The sequence below is a fragment of the Peromyscus eremicus genome, chromosome 11 (genome assembly GCF_949786415.1).
Source record: "Peromyscus eremicus chromosome 11, PerEre_H2_v1, whole genome shotgun sequence".
NCBI lineage: Eukaryota > Metazoa > Chordata > Mammalia > Rodentia > Cricetidae > Peromyscus > Peromyscus eremicus.
Window position 1 is genome coordinate 5739303 of NC_081427.1, and position 7855 is coordinate 5747157.

Below are 7855 nucleotides of genomic sequence, written 5' to 3' on the forward strand. Positions count from 1 at the left end.
TATAAAAATTCTATTCAAAACCATTCAAAGGTAACTCTGCTAGCTGCAGTTTTAGTTGGTGACATTTTATTAGTAAAACTTTACCAATAACACTTTAGTTAAACACAGTCTAGTTAGCTTTAACTGTTAGTGCCACATAGCCTGGAGTTACCTGAGACAGTAATCCCAGTTGAAGGATTACCCCATCCAATTGGCCTACTGCCATGTCTGTAGGGGATCATCTTGATTGTTAATGGATGCAGGCAGATCCAGCCTATTGTATGTGCACCATTTCCTGGGAAGGTAGCCCCGGACTGTATTTCTTCTTATAGCTAAGCATGAATCTACAAGCCAGCCAGCAAGCAGCATCCCTCTATGATTTCTACTTTGAGCTCCTACCCTGAATTCCCTCAGGGGTGGACTGTGGCCTGGAAGTGTAGACTGAATAAAACCTTTCCTCTCCTAAATTGCCTTGTTTGGAGTATTTTTATCACAGCAACAGAGGGGACCTATCATGCACAGGAAGGAGGTTTTATTCAGGGCTATGACTGGAGATATAGGGACCACTGCTCTGGGCTCTTTCAGCCTGAGATTAAAGTCAGTCTCAACTCCAGATACAGTCTACCTGGGCAAGTGAGACCTTGGAACCAAGGAGCAAGGTTGATGATGTGGATAGGAATCTACAGAGAGGAAATGTGAGGCATGGGGGAAATCTGGCTAAACTGATGTAGCAGAATACTTGCTGAATACAAACCAGAGATCAGGTATCCCCTGGAGGATTATGGAGGATGCGGATCTAGTGTGAAAGGATGGGACGAAGGGTGTGGGTTCTTGCGACACTGACTTTGGGTTCTTGCTACACTGACTTTGTGTTCTTGCTACACTGACTTTGGGTTCTTTTGCTAAATCTAAATTGTGGTAGGAAAGTGCACAGATGGTCTGAGAAGATGACATGTAAGACAGAAGACTACTACTCACCTCAACTGTGGACAAAAGTGACAAGGACATCAAAGCACAACATGGGGAATAACTGAGTTTATTGGGGTTACTTACAGGAGTATACACAAATGGGTTACCTACAGAAGCAGACACAACTAAAGACATCACCAAAAAAAGTCCACCCCAACACATGTGACAACTCACAAAAGCTCAAACTCTGGAGATCTCCATATGATTTAGACATCTCCACAGGTAGAGAGCCTTCTCCAGGCAGCTCAAACTCTGGAGATCTCCATATGATTTAGACATCTCCACAGGTTAGAGAGCCTTCTCCAGGCAGCTCAAACTCTGGAGATCTCCATATGATTTAGACATCTCCACAGGTAGAGAGCCTTCTCCAGGCAGCTCAGCTTACTTTTTTCTTCCCTCTTTCTACTGCTCCCATAACTTTGGGGAGATGCCCTGTATATCTCGTTAGTTTCAGGAACGTTGTGAGACTTGTGAGTTGTTTACTCCCTGAGCTCATGAGCATTTTCCCTACTTTCCTGGTGGGAATATTTCAACCTAGAACTTCCATGTCTTAAAGAGACCTCTCCAGAGTGGAATGTTTGAACCCACAAGAAATTGCTAAACAATGGGAGAAGATTCAGAACTCTGGCCAAAGTTGACCAAGCAACGATTTTGTGATTTTTACTAGACTGAAAGCTCATTAGGGCAAGGCTACTCACATCTTTTTATTTTTTTTAATCTTGGATGGCTCAGTAGATACTCAGCAAGTATTTAATGACAGATAAAAATTGTTGATTTAGCTTGAGTTTCCTCTAAAAGGAATCTAACCTGAGATCATATGCTCAGGAATTATTTGGGAGGTAATTCCCGGGAGCAGGAGTGTGTGGTCAGGAGGACTGAGAAGTGGGAGAGGCCATATCAAACCCGGATGTTGGTCTGGGATCTGGAAATTGCACATCCCATAACACTGAGATTGGCATTTGAAATGCAGGCCAATCAGACCACATGACCACTGCAAGCACGTGGAGCCTGGTCATGCCCAGAGAGCCACCTCAGAGGTTGCATGTGGTCAGCATAGACAATTGTTGTACCTGCTCCCATCTTTCCATGAGAATGAACCAGCCCTTGAATCCAATATGAGGCTGAGGATGCAAGGGAGGCTGTGAGAGGTGGACAGAACAGCAGCAAGACAAACAGAACTTTCAACTATTGAAGTTTTAATTCCTTAAAAAAAAATAATGTATGTGTGACCCCATTGTGTATTCCAGGTACCTGAATGGAATTCAAGGAAAAGCAAACAAGTTCCATGTGTCTATGTGTTTAAGTCCCTCACATCTTAACTTGCAAAGCCCCATGCCAGGAAGTGGGGTGAGGTGGGGCATGAAAACCCTCCTCTAAAGGAAAGTTACTAGAATAGAGACAAAGTGGATATTTGTGAATACACAGGCATCAGATCAGCCTGCACTTCAAATGCTAATCTCAGTGTTACAGGATCCAACACCATGGACGTCCCTCTCAGAGCCCCAACTTGTATCTCGTTTCACTTACCTGTCTTGCTCAGGGCTGTCATCCTGTACCTCCTTCTACACTGCTCTGACCTATATAGAAACTGCAGAGGAATGGCTGTGTGCACGGCACTTAAGTGCCGTGTGCACGGGATCCTGCTGTCTGCATGTCTCCAAAGAGAGGTGTGAGCCAGTATTTCAGAGGCTCCATGAATTTTGGGAAACAGGTCGGTCAAGGGAGGTCAGGGGATGGGGCCCACACAGCAGTGGAAAGCCTGTGCTGTTTCTCTTGAGAGACTTGGTTAGAAGCCTTTCTGCTAACCCAAGGCAGGGAAGGAGAAATGAGAGGAGACTGCTGTCCGGTCACATTAGCTGCACCTTCAGCACATCATGAGTGGCATGCATTCTATATTTATACTGAATTCTTGTACACCCTCACTAAGGCTAGGAAAACCCATCTAGCTCATTAGATTGATGACAAAACCAAGAGGGGGAAGCTACATAACTGGGCACAGATAATTATTGTTTTAAAATAGCAACATAAACTCATTTAAGTTGCCCAATATAACTGGACTCTAATTTACAGCATCTAACATATCTTAAAGTTAATTGGCGTAAGCATGCCTCCGCATTTGGTCTGTTTCCTGGCGGTCCTAAGGGATGGACCGATATGCACTCAGGCTTGTGGCTGGGGGGGTTGGGGTGGGCTGCCCAGCTGTGTTTCCCTGTAAATTTAAAGAGCATCAGGAAGTCAAGTATCCAGGCACAATCACATGTCCACACTGGTCTCTAAATCTGTGCCAAGGCCGTGGAAAAATGAGAGCCAAATGAGTGAGAAGAAGGCCATTGTCCACCAAAACCATCTTAGGTAAATCAGGACATGGGCCAGGGTCCACGGTGAGGCTGAACAAGCTTCTACCTCTTTGGATTTCTTGTCCTGGATTTATTGTCAGTGGTGTAGAAAGCATGAGTGTCTCTGGCTTTTACAGTAGGCTGACTCACTGAACTGATCAAGTCCCTACAGTAACCTTAAGCATCAAATGTCTTTTTGCTTTATAGACAAATATAAGGTAATCAAGAGGAATGATGGAATTAGGAAACTTTTAAAAAAATATTTCTTGGCAACAGCTAGTCAAGTAATAGGTTTAAGCCACAATCAACGTAGGCTAAAACCATTAGGGAGAGAAGGAGAGAGGGAGAGGGGGGAGAGGAAGAGAGGGAGGGGGAGAAGGGAGAGGAGGGAGAGGGAGGGAGGGAGGGAGAGAGGGAGAGAGAGGGAGAAAGAGGTGAGAACTGACTGAAACTGGCCTTAAACTCTGGGTGTCACTTTCAGCTCAGTGGGAATTATAGCAGACATAGCGACAAGTTAGATGACAGGAAATCAACAATTTTGGCCATTCTATAGGGTATCTGGTTAATTTCTCCAATAAATTAATGTTCTGGAAGCCAAGTGGAGGAAGGGTAGCTGTAGTTACCGAAGACTGAAGTGCTTCATAGCCATAAACAATATGAGGACTTCGCATCCTGATTCAAGCTCAAGAAAGCAGAGAGACAGCACCAGAACTACGACATTGTCCTGGTGTGTGACTGTAGAAAGTAATTAGTAACTTTGTTAGTTGAGATAGTGGCTGAATGGTTAGAAAAATGGTCATAAATGTGCACTGAAATATTTAGGGCAAAATGATTTAATAGCTTGGTTTTTCTAGAAGCACTCCAATAAAAAAAGAAAATAGATGAACATGACTGGAAAATTATGGTAATTTCTCATGCAGAATAAAGGACTCATGGATCCATTATACAATTGTTTCATCTCTTATAGATACTCAAAATTTTCCATAATCACAGTGGGGTTACTAAGAGATATTGTTTCTTGCTGTGGGATGTATGGCAAATGTGTTTCTGATTAATCAATAAAACACTGATTGGCCATTGGCTAGGCAGGAAGTATAGGCGGGGCAAGGAGGAGAATAAAGCTAGGAAGTGGAAGGCTGAGTCAGAGAGACACTGCCAGCCGCCACGATGACAAACAGCATGTGAAGATGCCGGTAAGCCACGAGCCATGTGGCAAGGTATAGATTTATGGAAATGGATTAATTGAAGCTGTAAGAACAGTTAGCAAGAAGCCTGTCACGGCCATACAGTTTGTAACCAATATAAGTCTCTGTGTTTACTTGGTCGGGTCTGAGCGGCTGTGGGACTGACAGGTGAGAGAGATTTGCCCTGACTGTGGGCCAGGCAGGAAAACTCTAGCAACAAATGGCGTCCAACATGGTGGCAAGAGTTTCCACCTAAAACCTGAGAAAAGATTCTAAAATGGAGCTAAAAACAGTTCCTAATTGTCTCTCTCAAATGAGCGGCAGCTGCTAGTTTAAGCTACTTGTGGGTTTCTGGTGTGTGCGCTCGACCTGCAGTATGGCGGGAATGAGTCCTCTGCAAGTGGCACATTAAGCTGCATGGTGGGTTTAGCCTTTGCAGGTACAAAACAAAAAAAAAGGTTTCTGGACTACATGCTGCTTGGATAAAAGCACAGACCCCCGATAGCTCCCAGAGCTGGTGATAAACGTAGCCATGTTGGGAAGCTGAGGTGGGCGGAGCCAGCAGCCACAGCTGCTGCAGTTTAAGGCAATAGATTCACAATAAGACAGATTCAGATGTAATAGTTTACAATGTGTCTAAAATATACGTAGGCTTGAAAGAGATAAAAAAAAGGTGATATATAGAGTTATAGAAACAAATACATAGTTTTAAAAAATAAAGTCTTTAAAGAGACAGTAAAATTAATATAAAAAATAAGCCACGTGAAGATGAATATTACACAGAGAATCTGGATTGTGTTGTCTTTGGGATTTTTAACTGCAGAAAAACATTTGATTGTAAAAGCTGTTGAGTTATGCCAAAATGTATATTTTAAAGGTACCTTGACTTCAAAATTTAGAAGTAAGGATATGTTACTTTGGAAAAGAGTTTCTGCTTTTGTTCCCACAGAAAGCCAGAGGCTATGGATTTGTTCAAGATTAAGATACATCAGGTTTGACCAGCCAAGACCCCCTGAAGGTCTCCGATGACACCATGGCCCAGATGATCCAACATCCAGAATGGTTTGAAGGCATCTGGCTCAGACGATACAGCCTCATGGACTATTCCATAATTCTAAAATTTTCTTTGTTTCCCCATAAGATACAGCGCCCCCTTCCAGCAGGAAGTAGTAAGAGAAGCTACGCCCAAATTCCCAAATTATATGTAATTTTACTTTGTTAAGGTTAAAACCTTCCTTTTTTTAAAAAAAAAAAAAGGGGGAAGTGCTGTGGGATGTATGGCAAATGTGTTTCTGATTAATCAATAAAACACTGATTGGCCATTGGCTAGGCAGGAAGTATAGGCGGGGCAAGGAGGAGAATAAAGCTAGGAAGTGGAAGGCTGAGTCAGAGAGACACTGCCAGCCGCCACGATGACAAACAGCATGTGAAGATGCCGGTAAGCCACGAGCCATGTGGCAAGGTATAGATTTATGGAAATGGATTAATTGAAGCTGTAAGAACAGTTAGCAAGAAGCCTGTCACGGCCATACAGTTTGTAACCAATATAAGTCTCTGTGTTTACTTGGTCGGGTCTGAGCGGCTGTGGGACTGACAGGTGAGAGAGATTTGCCCTGACTGTGGGCCAGGCAGGAAAACTCTAGCAACAGTTTCTTGCAAACGCAGAGCCCAAAATATCAGTTCAGCCCACAGACAGTGTTTGTTAGGTGCCAGAGCCTGTGGGAGCCATTGGGAAGAGGTGTTTGTTTTTCTGAGAGATGAGATTCCAAGTGCATAGAGGCAAAGTTTCTTTTGATGGACCCCAACAGCCAAGGACAGTAGTATAAAGTTAGATTTTTCTGACTGGGGGAGCAAAGGAAGCTGCCCACTGGAGGAAGCTGAGTCGTTTGCCAAGCCAGAAACAGAGTTCTTGTGCGATCTGGGAAATGGCAGCAGGTCAGACAACCCATTGGGGCTGGGCTGTATAGACAGAGGCTGGGCTGTATAGACAGAGGCAGAACAACATGTGTGAGTGAATATTTAGCCTCCTGAGATGGTGCTACAGCTGTGAAGGGTTCGACCCTAATCTTCCTTGTTCGGTGTGTCAGAAAATTGAGGCCACGTCTGTGTCACAGTGACCCATGTAACTCAGATCCTGCAGGCCACAGAGGGATGTCCCACGTGGGTCACATCCTGCAGGCCACAGAGGGATGTCCCACGTGGGTCACATCCTGCAGGCCACAGAGGGACGTCCCACGTGGCTCAGATCCTGCAGGCCATTGAAGAACGTCCCACTTCATCCATTTGGTCTCAAACAGCACAGGTGTTTTGAGACCGTGTCCTCGGTGCTAGTCACAAAGGCAGTTATCAGAGGTTTACAGTGGTAACCCTGCATATCATAAGCTGCAAGCGGTTGTGTTCACCATTCAAGGGCATTCCTTCGTGAACCCTCACTATCAGTGGTAGGATACAGCTTTCCCCGAGGAAGGTGCCATGTATACCATCGACAGCAACAGCACCCAGTGTCACTGGGCACTTGCTACTTTCTAGGCACTGGGCTACGGTGCATGTTCATGCCTCAACTCACCACCACCTGTTGACGCCACATGCCTCTGATGGATTCCAGTTTGGGAAAATCTCAGCCTTTGTTCACTAAGTGAGCCAGTGTTCCTAGTTCCCTCCCACGAAGCCAAGGTCTTCCCCTCCATCTGCAATCCTCCAGCAAGTGAGTTGTGGATTATTATTTTTTTTTTTACATAGGAACCTGACTGCTTCTTTGTTTCCCTAAAATTCACCCATATCTGAATTTTTCTCCTTCATATTTTTTTTCTCCCTGCTGAAAAACACGTGCCCACAAATGAATCAACCAGCAAAGTTTGGAATTTGTATTCAAAGATCCCCCATCCATCAGACACCACTTCTTCCCAGTGTGGTTCCTGTTCCCGCCTATCTAGGCATGGTTCAGGCAAAAAGAAGGCAGCAGACATAGGAAAAGTGCCTTTAGTTGTCATTGCTTTTCCACTTCTAACCTCCCGCAGTGTCACACACACACACACACACCCCTGCTTTCATCCACGTTACCCCTGTAGCTCAATCAATGCCATAAACTTTGCTGCCCCCTAGTGGCAGCCGTAGAGAATACCACTGCAGCTTCCAGAGTCCACTTCTCTGCCAACTCTCACCTATTTTCCTTTTCCTTTTCCACTGTACTTTGTAAACATACCAAGATTAGATAGACCCTATTTAAAATTGTGAAACACGTGGTGCTTAGAGCTAACACCTGGATATGTTTGCTGCCACGGCAAACAGACACAGAGATCAGAGGCACCAAGATTCAATTTATAGAAACCTAGCTACAACAGTTTGCCAAATTTATGCAGCTTGGTGAAGCCAAAAACTGTACTAACG